Source organism: Oncorhynchus kisutch, linkage group LG19 (assembly GCF_002021735.2).
Source record: "Oncorhynchus kisutch isolate 150728-3 linkage group LG19, Okis_V2, whole genome shotgun sequence".
NCBI lineage: Eukaryota > Metazoa > Chordata > Actinopteri > Salmoniformes > Salmonidae > Oncorhynchus > Oncorhynchus kisutch.
Window position 1 is genome coordinate 65,957,265 of NC_034192.2, and position 21,417 is coordinate 65,978,681.

Here is a 21,417-nt window from a genome sequence, read left to right on the forward strand (position 1 = left end):
GCTGCACAGTCACCTGTCTGATGTAGCATGGAGGCTGTACAATCACCTGTCTGATGCTGCATGGCTGAAGCATCTTAACCCAGTGGGCGAATCATTAGCTAGATCAGACTAAATAGTGTTGCTTGTTTGACCCCGATAAAATCCCACTGGCACTAATAAAATTAATGAAATTAATAAAATAATGATTTTGTTGATAATTAGTGTGAATATGACGGCGGCCTGTTTGTTCGTTCAAATGGCCAATGCAAACCCCGTGGTTACTTTTTTGTCATGCCAGACATTCAGATTGTGAAATGCTGCCAATCGTTGTTGAGAAATAAATCCCACAGCGCCCGGAAAGCTGGTATTTCCCTTGTTTCAATAATTGCCATCTAAACTGTTCTCTCTTCCCGAGATTGCATTGAGACATTTTGCTTGGTGACTGGGCTTAATTAGAGCAATTTTCTCACCTCGCACCAATCCGTTGTGTGTGTTGCATCTTCTTGCCACCTGACAGTTGATATTCAGCTGTTAAAATAAACGACACGTTTCATTAACAGCTTCTGGAATAGTAAAAAGAACAACAAGTCTATAGATTACAGAATAGCATCTTCAAATATGAATTAGTCTTCCTGTAGGCTATTTAACCAACACGTGATTTGTGTAAATAGTCACGTCTTGACAAGCCTCATCTGGATCTGGCCTTTCTTATTTATTTAAAACATATATTTTAAAATGTTCACCTCCAAATGACACTCCCAAATCTAACTGCCTGTGGCTCAGAACCTGAAGCAAGGATATGTATATTCTTGATACACTTTGAAAGGAAACGCTTTGAAGTTTGTGGAAATGTGACATTTTAATGTAGGAAAATGTAACACAATAGATCTGCTAAAAGATGATACAAAGACAAAACTATGAGTTTTTTGTTGTTGTTGTACCATCTTTGAAATGCAAAAGGCCATAATGTATTATTCCAGACCAGGCACAACTTTGACTTTGGCCACTAGATGGCAGCAGTGTATGTGCAACATTTTAGACTGATCCAATGAACTATTGCATATCTATTCAATATGTATCAAGACTGCCTAATTGGTTTATTAATACATTTTCAAGTTCATAATTGTGCACTCTCCTCCAACAATAGCACTGTATTATTTCACTGTAATTGCTACTGTAAACTGGACAGTGCAGTTAGATTAACAAGAAGTTAAACTTTCTGCCCATATCAGATATGTCCATGTCCTGGGAATTGTTTTGGTTTCTTACAACCCCATGCTAATTGCATTAGCCTACGTTAGCACAACCGTCGTGAGGACGGGACACTGATCCTGTAGAGGTTTGTGACTCATCAGACCAAAGGATATATTTCCACTGGTCTAATGGCCATTGCTCGTGTTTCTTGTCCCAAGCAAGTCTCTTCTTCTTATTGGTGTCCTTTACTAGTGGTTTCTTTTTGCAGCAATTCAACCATGAAGGCCCGAAGGCCTGTTTCTTCTCTGAACAGTTGAGAAGTGTCGGTTACTTGAACTCAGTGAAACATTTATTTTGGCTGCAATTTCTGAGGCTGGTAACTAATGAACTTATCCTTGAAAGCCTGATTCACGCAGTCTCCTCTGAACAGTTGATTTTGAGATGTCTGTTAATTGAACTTTGAAGCATTTATTTCTGCTTCAAACGAGGCTGATAACTCTAACTTATCCTCTGCAGCAGATGTAACTCAGGGTCTTCCTTTCCTGTGGTGGTCCTCATGAGAGCCAGTTTCATCATAGCACTTGATGGTTTTTGCGACTGCACTTGAAGACACTTTAAAAGTTCAAGAAATGTTCCGACTTGACTGACCTTCATGTCTTAAAGTAATGAGGGACTGTCGCTTCTCTTTTCTTATTTGAGCTGTTCTTCCCATAATATGGACTTGGTCTTTTACCAAATAGGGTCATCTTCTATATATCACCCGTACTTTGTCACAACACACCTGATTGGCTCAAACTCATTAAGAAGGAAAGACATTCCACAAATTAACTTTTAACAAGGTACACCTGTTAATTGAAATGCATTCCAGGTGACTAACTTATGAAGCTGGTTGAGAGAATGTCAAGCGTGTTCAAAGCTGTCATCAAGGCAAAGGGTGGCTACTTTGTAGAATCTCAAATATAACATGTTTTGATTTGTTTTACACATGTTTTTGGTTACTTCATTTTTCCATGTGTTATTTCATAGTTTTGTTGTCTAGACTATTTTTATGCAATGTAGAAAATAGTAAAAATGAAGAAACCCATGAATGAGGTGTCCAACTTTTGACTGGTAGTGTATATACTGAACAAAAATATGACCGCAATGCCAAGTGTCCACTGGAGTGGTGTAAAGCTCGCCACCATTGGTCTCTAGAGCAGTGGAAACGCCTTCTCTGGAGTGATGAATCACACATCAACATCTGGCAGTTCGGCGGATGCCATGAGAACGACACTGATCCCGTTGCAAATTGCCAACTGTGAAGTTAGGTGGAGGAGGAATAATGGTCTGGGGCTGTTTTTTCATGGTTCAGGTTCATTTAGTTCCAGTGATTGGAAACGCTACAGCAAACATTCTAGAAGATTCTGTGCTTCCAACTTTGTGGCAACAGTTTGGGGAAGGTGATTTCCAGTTTCAACGTGAAAATTCCCCACGTGCACAAAGCGAAGTCCATACAGAAATAGTTTGTCGAGATCAGTGTGGAAGAACTTGACTGGCCTGCACAGAGCCCTGACCTCCACTCCATCTAACATCTTTGGGATGAATTGGAACTATAACATTTATAAGTCATTGCTAGGTAAAGCCCCGCCTTATCTCACTGGTCACCATAGCAGCCCCCACTCGTAGCACACGCTCCAGCATGTATATCTCACTGGTCATCCCCAAAAGCCAATTCCTCATTTTGGCCGCCTTTCCTTCCAGTTCTCTGCTGCCAATGACTGGAACAAATCTCAAAAATCACTGAAGCTAGAGACTCATACCCCCCTCACTAGCTTTAAGCACCAGCTGTCAGAGCAGCTCACAGATCACTGCACCTGTAAATAGCCCATCTGTAAATAGCCCATCCAACTACCTCATCCCATATATTATTTATTTTGATCCTTTGCACCCCAGTATCTCTACTTGCACATTCATTTTCTGCATATCTATCACGCCAGTGTTTAAATGCTGAATTGTAATTACTTCGCCACTACGGCCTTTCTATTGCCTATTTTCTTATCTTACCTCATTTGCACACACTGTACATATCATTTTTATATAATTTTCCATATTAATGCGAGTGATTATTTTTTTGGGGGAATATGTTAACCAGTTTTAGAAACTTCAGTGTTTTTTTTATCCACACATACTAATCATATACTATATTCCTGGCATGAGTAGCAGAACATTGACATTTTGCGCGATTTTTAATCAAAAAGCTGCAAAAATTGGCAGCCTCTTTAATTAAGATCAGGTTTACCTTTTTGTCATGCAGTGTATCTGTGTCAACAGATCTGATATCTGATATTCCCAGTCATGTGAAATCCATTGATTTAGAAGGAAGTTGAGAGAACCTCGTTGGGAGATGAATCATTGAGGCTTTGTTCCCATTGATATCCTGAGGCGTGTTTGAAGCAACAGAGATTAACAGTGTAAAAGATGTCTGAGACAGCTCATCTCTAATTCAGCTCATCTCTAATTCCCAGTTTTATATGACTTTGTGTTCATCTCCTGTCGAACGTCCAACCAGAGTTTTATGTAAATAACAGTAATACATTAGGGGAATGTGTGTATTTCGTCCTGTTACGTACAAGTGTGCCTAGAGTTAACAAATCCGAGGTAGATTTTGTTGTATGAGAATGTCTAATTCACCAGCCACGTTTTGCGGGTAGTCACACTTGGGTTAGTTTTGAGTTTCTTCCATTGCTAGCAAAGAAACATCGACTTCTACTAGTGAGATTCTCACAGGAACAAGTGATGAGACTCCAGTGCCTCCTACCAAGGAAGAGGCAGCTGTTTTGTCTCACGATATTTTGGTTCAAAGATGATGATCATTTAGATTGAGCTTTCTAGTAATGCATTTCTTGTTTCTGTTTCCTTAGTAATTACTAACAATCTTGTCTCATCGCTACAACTCCCGTACGGGCTCGGGAGAGACCAAGGTCGAAAGCCATGCGTCCTCCGAAACACAACCCAACCAAGCCGCACTGCTTCTTAACACAGCGTGCATCCAACCCGGAAGCCAGCCGCACCAATGTGTCGGAGGAAACACCGTGCACCTGGCGATCTTGGTTAGCGGGCACTGCGCCCATCCCGCCACAGGAGTCGCTGGCGTGCGATGAGACGAGGATATCCCTACTGGCCAAACCCTCCCTTACCCGGACGACGCTAGGCCAATTGTGCGTCACCCCACGGACCTCCCGGTTGCGGCCGCCTGCGACAGAGCCTGAGAGCGAACCCAGAGTCTCTGGTGGCACAGCTAGCGCTGCGATGCATTGCCCTAGACCACTGCGCCACCCGGAAGGCCCTAGTAATACATTTATTGCTTTATAAATACAACATAAATGTCATCGGTTTGTTTTTGGTGTAATTATGTCCAAAGAAATTATATTTTTCATTAACCTTCCAAAAAAAAGATCAGTTTTTAGGCCCTGGTGTAATGGAAATGCGTTTTGTACATATCCCCAAGACACTTGCAGGGGCGGTGAGTGGGGCCATAGCCAAGGTCACAGTTGTCCAGCGCCTTCTGTAGCAGTTGGGGTTAAGTGCCTTGCTCAAGGGCAAAGCGGCATATATTTTTAATCTCGTCGGATCCGACATTGAAACCAGCGATCTTTAGGTTACTGTTTTCGTTTACTGGCCCAACACTAACCTGGAGGCTACCTGCTGCCCTGGTTATACACTGCTCAAAAAAATAAAGGGAACGCTTAAACAACACAATGTAACTCCAAGTCAATCACACTTCTGTGAAATCAAACTGTCCACTTAGGAAGCAACACTGATTGACAATAAATTTCACATGCTGTTGTGCAAATGGAATAGACAACACGTGGAAATTATAGGCAATTAGCAAGACACCCCCAATAAAGGAGTGGCTCTGCAGGTTGTGACCACTTCTCAGTTCCTATGCTTCCTGGCTGATGTTTTGGTCACTTGAATGCTGGCAGTGCCTTCACTCTAGTGGTAGCATGAGACTGAGTCTACAACCCACACAAGTGGCTCAGGTAGTGCGGCACATCAATGCGAGATGTGGCAAGAAGGTTTGCTGTGTCTGTCAGCGTAGTGTCCAGAGCATGGAGGCGCTACCAGGAGACAGGCCAGTACATCAGGAGACGTGGAGGAGGCCGTAGGAGGGCAATAACCCAGCAGCAGGACCGCTACCTCCACCTTTGTGCAAGGAGGAGCAGGAGGAGCACAAATGTGCATGTGTCTGCTCAAACGGTCAGAAACAGACTCCATGAGGGTGGTATGAGGGCCCGATGTCCACAGGTGGGGGTTGTGCTTACAGCCCAACACCGTGCAGGACGTTTGGCATTTGCTTGTGCCATGTTGCACCACAGACTGTCCAGGAGTTGGCGGATGCTTTAGTCCAGGTCTGGGAGGCGATCCCTCAGGAGACCATCCGCCACCTCATCAGGAGCATGCCCAGGCGTTGTAGGGAGGTCATACCGACACGTGGAGGCCACACACACTACTGAGCCTCATTTTGACTTGTTTTAATGACATTCCATTGTTAATTTTTGTGATTTTGTTGTCAGCACATTCAACTATGTAAAGAAAAAACTATTTCAATAGTTCATTCATTCAGATCTAGGATGTGTTATTTTAGTGTTCCCTTTATTTTTTTTGAGCAGTGTAGATGGAGCCCCACTTTCGACTAGAGCCCTGTGTGCCCCAGTCCAAAGGAGTGCGCTATCTAGGGTATAGTGTGTCATTTGGAGTGTTGTTTATAACTATAGGTATTATCCATCATCTGGGGCTTTTGAAAAATAGACTGTTTAGACATCAGACTTCCCTGCAGGTTTAACAGAAGGCCTGTCGGATCCTGTCAAATCACTTTGTCTCTCCTGCCTGTCATCTTTCTCGCTCTCTGTTTCTCTCCCCCTTGAGGTCTCTTCCCATCTCTATCTGCCAGCTGAAAGGGTGTTTGCCATACTGAAAGCACAAACCACCCCATTTAACCATGGAAAGGTGACTGAGAATATGGCTGAATACAAACAGTGTAGTTATTCCCTCCGTAAGGCAAACTGTCAATACAGGAGACATTGGAGTCACAATTGAACACCTCAGATATGAGACGTATGTAACATGGGTCTCCAGACAATCACGGACTACAAAAGGAAAACACTGTCTCGCTTCTGGACAAGCTAAGCACCTTCGCCCGCTTTGAGGATAACACCGACGCGGCCCGCTACCAAGGTCTTTGGGCCTTGGAAGACATTTAAGCGTGTTATACTTTGTCCCAGACGGCATCCCCAGCCGCGTCCTCAGAGCATGCGCAGACCAGCTGGCTGGAGTTTTTACGAACATATTCAATCTCTCCCTATCCCCAGTCTGTCCCCACATGCTTCAAGAGGGCCACCATTGTTCCTGGTTCCAAGAAAGCTAAGGTAACTGAGCTAAATGACTACCGCCCCATAGCACTCACTTCGCATCATCATGAAGTGCTTTGAGAGACTAAGGATCATATCACCTCCACCCTACCTGACACCTCAGACCCACTTCAATTTGCATACAGCCCCAATAGATTCACAGATGATGCAATCTCAACCACACTGCACACTGCCCACTGCCCTAACCCATCTGGACAAGAGGAATACCGATGTAAGAATGCTGTTAATTGACTACAGCTCAGCATTCAACACCATAGCACCCTCCAAGCTCATCATTAAGCTTGAGGCCCTGAGTCTGAACCCAGCCCTGTACAACTGGGTCCAGGACTTTCTGACGGGCCGCCCCCAGGTAGTGAGGGTAGGAAACAACACCTCCACTTCGCTGATCCTCAAATTCGGACCCCACAAGGGTGCATGTGCAGCCCTGTCCTGTACTCCCTGTTCACCCTTGACTGCGTCGCCACGCACGCCTTCAGCTCAATCATCAAGTTGGCAGACGACACAACAGTAGTAGGCCTGATTACCAACAACGAGACATTCTATAGGGAAGAGGTGAGGGCCCTGGGAGTGTCAGGAAAATAACCTCTCATGGACTTCAGGAGACAGCAGAGGGAGCACGCCTCCATCCACATTTACAGGACCGCATTTGGGAAGGTATACGCCGAGAAACCCAAAGCTTTTCACATCACTGATCTGAAATGGCCCACCCACACAGACAGTGTGGTGAAGGCCCAATATCGCCTGTTTAACCTCAGGAGGCTGAAGAAATTTGGCTTGGCACATAAAACCCTCACAAATTTCTGCAGATGCACAATTGAGTGCATCTTGTTGGGCAACTGCACTGACGGCAGCTGCAGGGCTCCCCAGATGGTGGTGCCCAACGCATCACCGGGGGCAAACTTCCTGTCCTCCTGGACAGGAAAGCCAAAAAAGATCAAGGAAATCAACCACCCGAGCCACTGCCTGTTCACACCGCTATCACCCAGAAGGCGAAGTCAGTACAGGTGCATCGAAGCTGTTTTTCAGTTCTCTCTCTCTCTCGTTCTCTCTCTCGTTCTCTCTCTCGTTCTCTCTCTCGTTCTCTCTCTCTCTCTCTCTCTCTCGTTCTCTCTCTCTCTCTCTCTCTCTCGTTCTCTCTCTCTCGTTCTCTCTCTCTCTCTCTCGCTCTCGTTCTCTCTCTCGTTCTCTCTCTCGTACTAAAACAAATCATTGGATGCACCCTCGTCTTTGTAGTTTGATTTATTGTTTCCATCTTTTTTTTAAATAAATGTTATTTTGTTTTTCTCTGCCGGGGTGTTTGGAGTCTTTGGACAGAGAATACATCAGAGGATAAAAGGTGTTGATGCGGTGATTGAACCTGTGTCTCTGGTGGGGAGTATTAATGTGTTGCCCTCTGACCTGTTTTCTAACTCCCTCCGTCCAACAGAAGCAGATCATCGTGGACCCCCTGGCATTTAGCGAGGAGCGTTTCCGCCCGTCTCTGGAGGAGCGCTTGGAGAGCATCATCAGTGGCGCCGCCCTCATGGCCGACTCGTCCTGTACCCGCGATGACCGGCGCGAGCGCATCGTGGCCGAGTGCAACTCTGTCCGTCAGGCTCTGCAGGACCTGCTGTCTGAGTACATGGGCAATGTAAGTGTCCAACTCTCCATCTTCTCTCTCCCGGTCTTGCCCTCCATCTTCTCTCTCCCGGTCTTGCCCTCCATCTTCTCTCTCCCGGTCTTGCCCTCGACACAGTGGAAGTCATCACGTTCACGCAGTTGCTGTTTCACCTCTCCACTATCTTTTTTCTCCTGCTATTTTCTGACTCTTCACTCCCCTCTTCTCCCTCTGTTCTGACTCCTCACCTCTCCTCTCTCTATGTTCTGACTCCTCACCTCTCCTCTCTATGTTCTGACTCCACACCTCTCCTCTCTCTATGTTCTGACTCCTCACCTCTCCTCTCTCTCTATGTTCTGACTCTACACCTCTCTCTCTGTTCTGACTCCTCACCTCTCCTCTCTCTCTATGTGCTGACTCTACACCTCTCTCTCTGTTCTGACTCCTCACCTCTCCTCTCTCTATGTTCTGACTCCTCTCCTCTCTCTCTATGTTCTGACTCCTCACCTCTCCTCTTTCTCTCTGTTCTGACTCCTCTCACATCTCCATATCTTCTCCTCTTCATGGACATGACAGGTAGGTAGTTATCTTGCTCAACAGTGTCTCTGTGTGACTGAGTTTGAACCTGGGTCTCTGCCCCAATCCCCCTCTTTTTTAAAAGATTTTTATACCCCATTTTTCTCCCCAATTTCGTGGTAGTTAGTTTTGTCTCATCGCTGCAACTCCCGTACGAACTCAGGAGAGACGACAGCCGAGAGCCGTACGTCCTCCGAAACACAATCCAACCAAGCCCGCCACAGGAGTTGCTAATGCGGACAAGGACATCCCTGCCGGGCCAAACCCTCTCCTAACCCGGACGACGCTGGGCCGATTTTGTACCGCCCCATGGGTCCCGGCCGGCTGCGACAGAGCCTGGACTCGAACCCAGAATCTCTAGTGGCACAGCTAGCACTGCACCACTCGGGAATCCCCCTCTAACACAGATTTCTTTCCTCTTTTTTCCCTGTACAAACATGAAGAAGCATTTATCAAGCGATTAGTGATGAAGAATTTCTTAGTCTCACAATAATTGTCCTCCTGAAATCTATTAATCATTCAATAGATCCCATTATTCTCCCAGAATGATAAATACACCATTTTAGTCCTAGCCTTTGTAATCAATCTGGATTTGGGTCTACTTAGTGATTGCTTAGTGGGAAAAACATAGTCTTTGTGAAATCAACGTTGTTTAGTGGATTTATGCTGGCTTGCGCGGGGCCGTCTTCCTTTTTTAGGGGGTAGGAGAGCTGAGAAAGGGGCTGGCTGGTGATCTCCAAGGGTTCTGCAGGGATGGGTTCTAGAATGCTGGGGGTTGATTGATAGTTACTGTCTCTGGGCCTCCTGTACCCCACCCCAGTGTTGGTTACTGTCTCTGGGCCTCCTGTACCCTACCCCAGTGTTGGTTACTGTCTCTGGGCCTCCTGTACCCCACCCCAGTGTTGGTTACTGTCTCTGGGCCTCCTGTACCCCACCCCAGTGTTGGTTACTGTCTCTGGGCCTCCTGTACCCCACCCCAGTGTTGGTTACTGTCTCTGGGCCTCCTGTACCCCACCCCAGTGTTGGTTACTGTCTCTGGGCCTCCTGTACCCTACCCCAGTGTTGGTTACTGTCTCTGGGCCTCCTGTACCCCACCCCAGTGTTGGTTACTGTCTCTGGGCCTCCTGTACCCCACCCCAGTGTTGGTTACTGTCTCTGGGCCTCCTGTACCCCACCCCAGTGTTGGTTACTGTCTCTGGGCCTCCTGTACCCCACCCCAGTGTTGGTTACTGTCTCTGGGCCTCCTGTACCCTACCCCAGTGTTGGTTACTGTCTCTGGGCTTCCTGTACCCCACCCCAGTGTTGGTTACTGTCTCTGGGCCTGCTGTACCCCACCCCAGTGTTGGTTACTGTCTCTGGGCCTGCTGTACCCCACTCCAGTGTTGGTTACTGTCTCTGGGCCTGCTGTACCCCACCCCAGTGTTGGTTACTGTCTCTGGGCCTCCTGTACCCTACCCCAGTGTTGGTTACTGTCTCTGGGCCGCCTGTACCCTACCCCAGTGTTGGTTACTGTCTCTGGGCCTGCTGTACCCTACCCCAGTGTTGGTTACTGTCTCTGGGCCTCCTGTACCCTACCCCAGTGTTGGTTACTGTCTCTGGGCCTCCTGTACCCTACCCCAGTGTTGGTTACTGTCTCTGGGCCTCCTGTACCCTACCCCAGTGTTGGTTACTGTCTCTGGGCCTCCTGTACCCCACCCCAGTGTTGGTTACTGTCTCTGGGCCTGCTGTACCCTACCCCAGTGTTGGTTACTGTCTCTGGGCCTGCTGTACCCTACCCCAGTGTTGGTTACTGTCTCTGGGCCTCCTGTACCCTACCCCAGTGTTGGTTACTGTCTCTGGGCCTGCTGTACCCTACTCCAGTGTTGGTTACTGTCTCTGGGCCTGCTGTACCCCACCCCAGTGTTGGTTACTGTCTCTGGGCCTCCTGTACCCTACCCCAGTGTTGGTTACTGTCTCTGGGCCTGCTGTACCCTACCCCAGTGTTGGTTACTGTCTCTGGGCCTCCTGTACCCTACCCCAGTGTTGGTTACTGTCTCTGGGCCTCCTGTACCCTACCCCAGTGTTGGTTACTGTCTCTGGGCCTCCTGTACCCTACCCCAGTGTTGGTTACTGTCTCTGGGCCTCCTGTACCCCACCCCAGTGTTGGTTACTGTCTCTGGGCCTGCTGTACCCTACCCCAGTGTTGGTTACTGTCTCTGGGCCTGCTGTACCCTACCCCAGTGTTGGTTACTGTCTCTGGGCCTCCTGTACCCTACCCCAGTGTTGGTTACTGTCTCTGGGCCTGCTGTACCCTACTCCAGTGTTGGTTACTGTCTCTGGGCCTGCTGTACCCTACCCCAGTGTTGGTTACTGTCACTGGGCCTCCTGTACCCCACCCCAGTGTTGGTTACTGTCTCTGGGCCTGCTGTACCCTACCCCAGTGTTGGTTACTGTCACTGGGCCTCCTGTACCCCACCCCAGTGTTGGTTACTGTCTCTGGGCCTGCTGTACCCTACCCCAGTGTTGGTTACTGTCTCTGGGCCTGCTGTACCCTACCCCAGTGTTGGTTACTGTCTCTGGGCCTGCTGTACCCTACCCCAGTGTTGGTTACTGTCTCTGGGCCTCCTGTACCCTACCCCAGTGTTGGTTACTGTCTCTGGGCCTCCTGTACCCTACCCCAGTGTTGGTTACTGTCTCTGGGCCTCCTGTACCCTACCCCAGTGTTGGTTACTATCTCTGGGCCTCCTGTACCCTACCCCAGTGTTGGTTACTGTCTCTGGGCCTCCTGTACCCTACCCCAGTGTTGGTTACTGTCACTGGATCACCATTCATCTGATGCATATCAAAACAGAAATGTATGATGGAGAACGTAGCACGATGATTTTACCTGGAGAATGAAGACCGGGTCAATGGGCTCAATAGATTTTACCTTTTCATGAGGCTTGAATGATTGAATCAATGTGCATTGTGCGACGTGTGATAGCTACGTATGACCTTTTGAGTGGTGCTCCTGAATGGTCCTCGTGTCTGTAATGACAGCGGGGAATTGTACCGGCCTTAGCCCAGCGCTAGTGAAGCCTATCACTTACTGACCATATCTCAACAGGTTGGATGGAACGGACCTGGGGGGTTCCCCTCTTCGTATCCGTCTTCCAACCTTTCATCTCCTTCTCCCTGTTCATCTTACATGACTATGCCTGCGATGGGGGGCGATGGGGCGCCGCCTGGGGCGATGGGGCGCCGTTTGGAGGCTGGGGGGCGATGAGGCGATGGTGTTACTCAGATTAGTATTTATTCTACTTGTATCCAGAATGAATATTTGATGCCGAACCATATGTCACCTACGTGTCTTGTTTACATTCCTTCTCTATACAGACATGTCCTTTACCTGCCTAGCTATGGTCCAGTCTCCCTACGTCTCAGGCAGCGACTCAGGGCTCTGCCACATTTTTCCAGGGCCATAGTCATCCAATCCAATGCAACAGGCTCCTTTTCAAAACAACTTTCCCCTTCACTGGTCCTTCCTCCCCCCTCTGGCCCCCTGCACGATGCACGTCTGAACACAGCTCTTTAGAACTCTGAGGCTGTCACTATGGCGATGGAGACCAGCTCTGACAGGGGGGGATTGGCTGCTCAGCTGGTCTGATAGAGAGAGGAAGCCGATGCGGACGAGCGGGGACATGATATGTGTCCACCTTGCGACCCCGGTACCATGGCAACGAACTTGATTGTGGAAAGAGATTGTGTAGAGGGGAAGAGAGGAGGGCTAGCCTGTTAGGAGAGGCAGACAGACACGCTGCTGTTACATCATGGGGTTTGAGTTAGTCATGACTGACTGGCTGGCTTGATGGACTTCTATCCACTATTTATTTTTATTTTCCCTCTCTCCCTTTGTGTCCCTCCCTCGCTCTTCTCTATCCCTCTGGCTTCCACCCACTCCCTTGTCCTCTCACTACCCTTCATACTCTATCCCTCTGGCTTCCACCCACTCCCTTGTCCTCTCACTACCCTTCATACTCTATCCCTCTGGCTTCCACCCACTCCTTTGTCCTCTCACTACCCTTCATACCCTCTATCCCTCTGGCTTCCACCCACTCCCTTGTCCTCTCACTACCCTTCATACCCTCTATCCCTCTGGCTTCCACCCACTCCCTTGTCCTCTCACTACCCTTCATACTCTCTATCTGTCTAGCTTCCACCCACTCCCTTGTCCTCTCACTACCCTTCATACTCTATCCCTCTGGCTTCCACCCACTCCCTTGTCCTCTCACTACCCTTCATACCCTCTATCCCTCTAGCTTCCACCCACTCCTTTGTCCTCTCACTACCCTTCATACCCTCTATCCCTCTGGCTTCCACCCAATCCCTTGTCTTCTCACTACCCTTCATACCCTCTATCACTGTGGCTTCCACCCACTCCCTTGTCCTCTCACTACCCTTCATACTCTCTATCTGTCTAGCTTCCACCCACTCCTTTGTCCTCTCACTACCCTTCATACCCTCTATCCCTCTGGCTTCCACCCACTCCCTTGTCCTCTCACTACCCTTCATACTCTCTATCTGTCTAGCTTCCACCCACTCCTTTGTCCTCTCACTACCCTTCATACCCTCTATCCCTCTGGCTTCCACCCACTCCCTTGTCCTCTCACTACCCTTCATACCCTCTATCCCTCTGGCTTCCACCCACTCCCTTGTCCTCTCACTACCCTTCATACCCTCTATCCCTCTAGCTTCCACCCACTCCTTTGTCCTCTCACTACCCTTCATACCCTCTATCCCTCTGGCTTCCACCCAATCCCTTGTCCTCTCACTACCCTTCATACCCTCTATCCCTCTGGCTTCCACCCACTCCCTTGTCCTCTCACTACCCTTCATACCCTCTATCCCTCTAGCTTCCACCCACTCCTTTGTCCTCTCACTACCCTTCATACCCTCTATCACTGTGGCTTCCACCCACTCCCTTGTCTTCTCACAACCCTTCATACCCTCTATCCCTGTGGCTTCCACCCACTCCCTTGTCTTCTCACAACCCTTCATACCCTCTATCCCTGTGGCTTCCACCCACTCCCTTGTCTTCTCACAACCCTTCATACCCTCTATCCCTCTAGCTTACACCCACTCCTTTGTCTTCTCACTACCCTCTATCCCTCAAGCTTCCACCCACTCCCTTGTCTTCTCACTACCCTTCATACCCTCTATCCCTCTAGCTTCCACCCACTCCCTTGTCTTCTCACTACCCTTCATACCCTCTATCCCTAGTCTCCACCCACTCCTTTGTCCTCTCACTACCCTTCATACCCTCTATCCCTTTGGCTTCCACCCACTCCCTTGTCTTCTCACTACCCTTCATACCCTCTATCCCTCTAGTCTACACCCACTCCTTTGTCCTCTCACTACCCTTCATACCCTCTATCCCTCTAGTCTCCACCCACTCCTTTGTCCTCTCACTACCCTTCATACCCTCTATCCCTCTGGCTTCCACCCACTCCCTTGTCTTCTCACTACCCTTCATACCCTCTATCCCTCTAGTCTCCACCCACTCCTTTGTCCTCTCACTACCCTTCATACCCTCTATCCCTCTGGCTTCCACCCACTCCCTTGTCTTCTCACTACCCTTCATACCCTCTATCCCTCTAGTCTCCACCCACTCCCTTGTCTTCTCACTACCCTTCATACTAGAGGTCGACCTTATTATGATCTTTCAGCGCCAACACCGATTTTATTGGGGAGTAAAAAAATCTGATGCTGATATTTGTAATAATGACAATTACAACAATACTGAATGAACAATGAACCCTTTTTATTTTAACTTAATGTAATACATCAAACTCTATTTAATCTCAAATAAATATTGAAACATGTTCAATTTGGTTTAAATGCGTGTTGGAGAAGACAGTAAAAGTGCAATATGTGCTATGTAAGAAAGCTAACGTTTCAGTTCCTTACTCAGAACATGAGAACATATGAAAGCTGGTGGTTCCTTTTAACATGAGACTTCAATATTCCCATTTTAAGAGGTTTTAGGTTTTTAGTTATTATAGGAATTACGACGCGCCATACCATTTGTATTTCATATACCTTTGACTATTGGACGTTCTTATAAGAACTGTCGTATTGCCTAATCTCTGGAGTTGATAGGCTTGAAGTCATAAACAGTGCTGTGCTTCTAGCATGGCTAAGAGCTGCAGGCAAACGAAGGAAAGTGGTGTTTGAATGAATGTTTACGAGCCTGCTGCTGCCTACCACCACTCAGTCAGACTGCTCTATCAAATATCGAATCAATGACCTTAATTATAATAAACACGTAGAAATACGAGCCTTTGGTCATGATGGTAACTGTCATTTCGAAAACAAAACGTTTTCTTTCAGTGAAATACGGAACCGTGCTGGATTTTATTGAACTGGTGACAGCCCATTGGGTGACAGCCCATTGGGTGGCAGCCCTAAGTCTATTGCTGTTACATTGGGTGGCAGCCCATTGGGTGGCAGCCCTAAGTCTATTGCTGTTACATTGGGTGACAGCCCATTGGGTGACAGCCCATTGGGTGGCAGCCCTAAGTCTATTGCTGTTACATTGGGTGGCAGCCCATTGGGTGACAGCCCATTGGGTGACAGCCCTAAGTCTATGGCTGTTACATTGGGTGGCAGCCCATTGGGTGGCAGCCCATTGGGTGGCAGCCCTAAGTCTATTGCTGTTACATTGGGTGACAGCCCTAAGTCTATTGCTGTTACATTGGGTGGCAGCCCATTGGGTGACAGCCCTAAGTCTATTACTGTTACACAAACTGTGTTCCAGTCATCTGGTCCTGATACTGGCTCACCAGTCAGCCGGTCCTGATACTGGCTCACCAGTCAGCCGGTCCTGATACTGGCTCACCAGTCAGCCGGTCCCGATACTGGCTCACCAGTCAGCCGGTCCTGATACTGGCTCACCAGTCAGCCGGTCCTGATACTGGCTCACCAGTCAGCCGGTCCTGATACTGGCTCACCAGTCAGCCGGTCCTGATACTGGCTCACCAGTCAGCCGGTCCTGATACTGGCTCACCAGTCAGCCGGTACTGATACTGGCTCACCAGTCAGCCGGTACTGATACTGGCTCACCAGTCAGCCGGTACTGATACTGGCTCACCAGTCAGCCGGCCCTGATACTGGCTCACCAGTCATTGGGAGAGCTTCCGTGTGCTATGCTAACGCACCAACTTAAGTCTTAATTATTCCATATTGTCGTGACAGTTTCAAATGGAAACATGTTGACCATAACCCTGACCCTGACTGCCACATGGATTTAATATTGCCCCTCAAAACCCCATGCCTCTCAAACACCACTCACACGCCACCCACAAGACACACACCACACCACACACCACCCACACCACACACCACACCACATGAGAGTTGTGGAGGGACCTCTTTTTACCTGTTATTTCTTCTGTGTAACCCCCCCCCCCCCCGCTTACATACATCTCTGCTCTCTGCTCCTCCACTGTGCTGCCTCTCCCTCTCTCTTTAGCCTCTGCATCTACAGTGACTATTCCCCTCTGCCTCTCCCTTTCTCTTTAGCCTCGGGCATCTACAGTGACTGTTCCCCTCTGCCTCTCCCTCTCTCTTTAGCCTCGGGCATCTACAGTGACTGTTCCCCTCCGCCTCTCCCTCTCTCTTTAGCCTCGGGCATCTACAGTGACTGTTCCCCTCTGCCTCTCCCTCTCTCTTTAGCCTCGGGCATCTACAGTGACTGTTCCCCTCCGCCTCTCCCTCTCTCTTTAGCCTCGGGCATCTACAGTGACTGTTCCCCTCCGCCTCTCCCTCTCTTTAGCCTCGGGCATCTACAGTGACTGTTCCCCTCCGCCTCTCCCTCTCTCTTTAGCCTCGGGCATCTACAGTGACTGTTCCCCTCCGACTCTCCCTCTCTCTTTAGCCTCGGGCGTCTACAGTGACTGTTCCCCTCTGCCTCTCCCTCTCTCTTTAGCCTCGGGTGTCTACAGTGACTGTTCCCCTCTGCCTCTCTCTCTCTCTTTAGCCTCGGGCGTCTACAGTGACTGTTCCCCTCCGCCTCTCCCTCTCTCTTTAGCCTCGGGCATCTACAGTGACTGTTCCCCTCCGCCTCTCCCTCTCTCTTTAGCCTCGGGCATCTACAGTGACTGTTCCCCTCTGCCTCTCCCTCTCTCTTTAGCCTCGGGCATCTACAGTGACTGTTCCCCTCCGCCTCTCCCTCTCTCTTTAGCCTCGGGCATCTACAGTGACTGTTCCCCTCCGCCTCTCCCTCTCTCTTTAGCCTCAGGCATCTACAGTGACTGTTCCCCTCCGCCTCTCCCTCTCTCTTTAGCCTCGGGCGTCTACAGTGACTGTTCCCCTCCGCCTCTCCCTCTCTCTTTAGCCTCGGGCATCTACAGTGACTGTTCCCCTCCGCCTCTCCCTCTCTCTTTAGCCTCGGGCATCTACAGTGACTGTTCCCCTCCGCCTCTCTCTTTAGCCTCGGGCATCTACAGTGACTGTTCCCCACCTCGTCACTAGTCGGGGATGAATAATAATTCACAGTGCAGCTCTGCTGTCTGTTCTACCTGGCTCTCCCTAAAGACAGTCTCTACTCTCCTTTAAGCTGCAATATGTAACTTTCTTGGCTACCTGCCTAAATTAACATAGAAATAGGAGTTATAGATATGTCATTCTCATTGAAAGCAAGTCTGAGAAGACGTATTTATGTTCTATGTGCTCTGTGTCTACGCTTCCCATTTGGTGCACCAGCTTCAAACTGCTGAAAATACAATGATTCTCTACACTATATTTATTTGTTTTTTCACATCAACTGAAATTAGGCGAACTATTGGAATTTTAGCGACCAGGAAATGGCGGATGGCATCTTTTAGCTCTGCTGTGCTCTCTAAGGCACCCAATAAAAAGGTGCTAGGCTGCACGCTAAAGTGACAGTTTTTTTTGGGGGGGGGGGGTCCCACTTTGCTGTATTATAAGATGCTGAATTAGAGCTGGGACAGCTCTAACCTTAACATTTCAGCTCTCCAAGTTCGTCTATGTCACGACGGAGGTGTAGATTTTAAATGGAACGTTGAGAGGTCTGGAGGGCTGTAGCTGAAACACTACAAATGCAGAGACATGGTGAAATAACTGCATTTTTTATGTTCCTGTTTTATATTTCGTCAGGGAGTGACGGGTTAACCCAGGGGGCAATGAAAAAAAACAAATCTTGTTTTAATCTCATCTATATGCGTAATTAAATAAAATTATAGCACACGCAATGTGTCAAGGGAAAGATTTAGCATCCCGACACTTTGTCTATTTCACGGCCAGCGCTATAAACCAAGGAGCCGTCACTAACAGGCTGTCAGACTTCCTTCCACCTGCTCCCTGATTGGTCCCTGTTGACCTCTAGCCTTATTGATTGGCTGAGCTGGCAGGTAGATGAAATACAGTTTCCCACTTGCCATGGTAATTATACAGGATAAGAAATGTTCCCCTCGTCGTAATCTCTGTGTGTGTGTGAGTTGAAAGCGTTGCATTGAATTACACACACGTTTGTGTATATTAGTAAGTGTGTACATTGAACTCGGTTCACCTTTTTTGGCATCACTATTTCATGGTGCGGTGCAACATGTTGCTCATCTCTCTGTGCTGTGACATGTCCCTTAGCACATTTTAACCTTTTTATTTTATCCAGGTGAGTCAATTAACCGTGTTCTTATCGACCGCGACGGCCTAGTTATGGCGTGATGCACAAAGCAGTGGTCAGTGGAGGAGTGCACAATAGAGGGTAGCTTAGACTCGTCCTGTGTCGTCACGTGCTCGTTGATTCCCTCAGTCATTCAATGTGCTGAATTAGCATCTCAGCCCCATTGAGCCCAACAGCCAAGCAGGCTCTGTGTGGTGTTGTGATAGACACAGCTTTCCAATTAATTGCTGCTTACCCTCCTCAAACTTGTTGCCCTATTTGATTAATTAAATAATTAAATATTAAATTAAACATCCTCTAATAACACAGGTCTCTGGACTATAGAGGGAATTTAATGAATAAATGACTGAACAATATCCCCATTTTAAATAGAACTGTAACTAAGTAAACTCACTCTGTTTTACAATATCTGATTAATAATGTTAGTTCATAAAGAAGGGATTATGTGGCATGAACAAGGAGTAATTAAAGATAATGAACACCATTCCAACTAGTCTGGGGAGGAATGGGTTGTGGGTTAAGTAAGCAGGTAGGTTAACGACCCTATGGTTGAACCGACGAAACTGAGCTCTGGGGTGTTTTCGATAAGGCAGTGAGTGCATTCCTTAGGTTTTCTGTTAACCTCTAGCGACGAGCAATCCCGTATCCGGGAGCGTAATCATAGCCTCAAGCTCATTACCATAACGCAACGTTTTCCTATTCATGAAAATCGCAAATGAAATGAAATAAATATATTGAAACACAAGTTTAGCCTTTTGTTAACAACACTGTCATCTCAGATTTTCAACATATGCTTTTCAACCAAAGCTACACAAGCATTTGTGTAAGAGTATTGATAGCCTAGCATAGCATTAAGCCTAGCATTCAGCAGGCAACATTTTAACAAAAACAAGAAAAGCATTCAAGTAAAATCATTTACCTTTGAAGAACTTCAGATGTTTTCAATGAGGAGACTCTCAGTTAGATAGCAAATGTTCATTTTTTTCCCCAAAATATTATTTGTGTAGACGAAATAGCTGTTTTTTTCATCACGTTTGGCTAAGAAAAAGACCGGAAAATGCAGTCACTTACATCGCCAAACTTTTTTTCCAAATTAGCTCCATAATATCGACAGAAACATGGCAAACGTTGTTTAGAATCAATCCTCAAGGTGTTTTTCACATATCTATTTGATAATCTATCAGTGGTGGCAGTTGGCTTCTCATCAGAAGCAAACGGAAAAATACTGCAGCTGGAGATTACACAATAATTGCAACGGAGGACACCAAGCGACCACCTGGTAGATGTAGTCTCTTATGGTCAATCTTCCAATGATATGCCTACAAATACGTCACAATGCTGTAGACACCTTGGGGAAAATGTGGGAAACGTAAGCTGACTCCTAGCTCCTTCACAGCCATATAAGAAGTCATTGGCATGAGGCGGTTTAAAAAAATGCGGCACTTCCTGATTGGATTTTTATCTGGGTTTCGCCTGTAACATCAGTTCTGTGGCACTCACAGACAAAATCTTTGCAGTTTTGGAAACATCAGTGTTTTCTTTCCAAAGCTGTCAATTATATGCATAGTCGAGCATCTTTTCGTGACAAAATATCTTGTTTAAAACGGGAACGTTTTTCATCCAAAAATTAAAAGAGCGCCCCCTATATCCAACTAGTTAACTAGAACTGTCAGCTAAGTTGTGATCGATTAATGGTGATGGGTCAAGAGTTAATTCAGTTATGTTGTGTGTCCTGTGCTGGGGAGTCAGAATTAACTTTTAAACTTGCTCTGTCTTGGTCGGGAGGAGGAGATTCATTCACCAATGACGTCATATTTTGTATATAAACTGTTCGTGGTAACATGGTAGCGCACTCCAAGAATAAATACTATTATCTATTATTGATAAGACTGGTCTCCATATATTTTATGCAAATAAGAATCTTGACAAATTCTCATAAAATAGATTAAGTGAATTTAGTCTATCCTTTATATCAGGGGCCTTCCAGCATTAGGGAACATCCTGCACGCACCATTTCTTTCTTTGGTCACAAGAAATGTTCCAAGCTAAGGGGGAATCAGACTAGTGTAGAATCCCTCTCCTGGTGCACCAACTACTTCTCTGATAGAGTTCAGTGTGTCAAATCAGAGGGCCTGTTGTCCGGACCTCTGGCAGTCTCTATGGGGGTGCCACAGGGTAAAGGGGGCAGTATTCTGCCTATCCTTAACAGGATAGTATTCAACCCCCCTGAGTAAATACGTGTTTGGATCACCTACGACAGCTGTGAGTCTTCCTGGGTAAATCTCTTAAGAGCTTAGCACAGCTGGATTGTACAATATTTTCATGTTCTTCTTATATAGAACAGATCTACCGCTTCTTAGACTTACTTTCAATAAGAATGACAGATCTATAACAAATATTTATATGTGAAGTTGGTCAGGTCACCCAACAAAACGTACATATCTCAGTTTTAAATGAGCTTTACAATCTACGGCAAGACATGAAAAATGGCTATCTAGACAATCAAGAAGAACTTTGCGACTCAAGACACCTCAATTGGTGGGTTTGGGAAACCTTAGCCGTGTGTGTGGAACCCCTGGGCTAGTGTGTGGAACCCCTGGGCTAGTGTGTGGAACCCCTGGGCTAGTGTGTGGAACCCCTGGGCTAGTGTGTGGAACCCCTGGGCTAGTGTGTGGAACCCCTGGGCTAGTGTGTGGAACCCCTGGGCTAGTGTGTGGAACCCCTGGGCTAGTGTGTGGAACCCCTGGGCTAGTGTGTGGAACCCCTGGGCTAGTGTGTGGCTGTGTTCCTAGTCACTATGTGAACCCATTGCAGAGCTCTATTTCTTTATATTTCTATACTGTAATAATGGATTAGATCCTAACATTCTCTCCTTCCCATGCAGAGGCAGCCCCATCACTGTGTGTGTGTGTGTGTGTTATCTAGGCTGATATCAGACAATCAGGAGAGATGGAATGAAGAGAGGGTGGATGGAAGGAGAGATGGGGAGGAAATCACAC

General features: G+C 47.4%; 1 pseudogene across 1 annotated transcript in view; it reads left to right on the forward strand.

The window, feature by feature from the left end:
* The window catches only part of LOC109910219 (catenin alpha-1-like), a 248,566-nt pseudogene that overhangs the window by 61,570 nt on the left and 165,579 nt on the right, over window positions 1-21,417 (forward strand). The window contains exon 8 of the transcript XR_004204173.1: window positions 8,011-8,214. The product of XR_004204173.1 is annotated as a catenin alpha-1-like (transcript). The remainder of the gene's footprint in view (window positions 1-8,010; window positions 8,215-21,417) is intronic.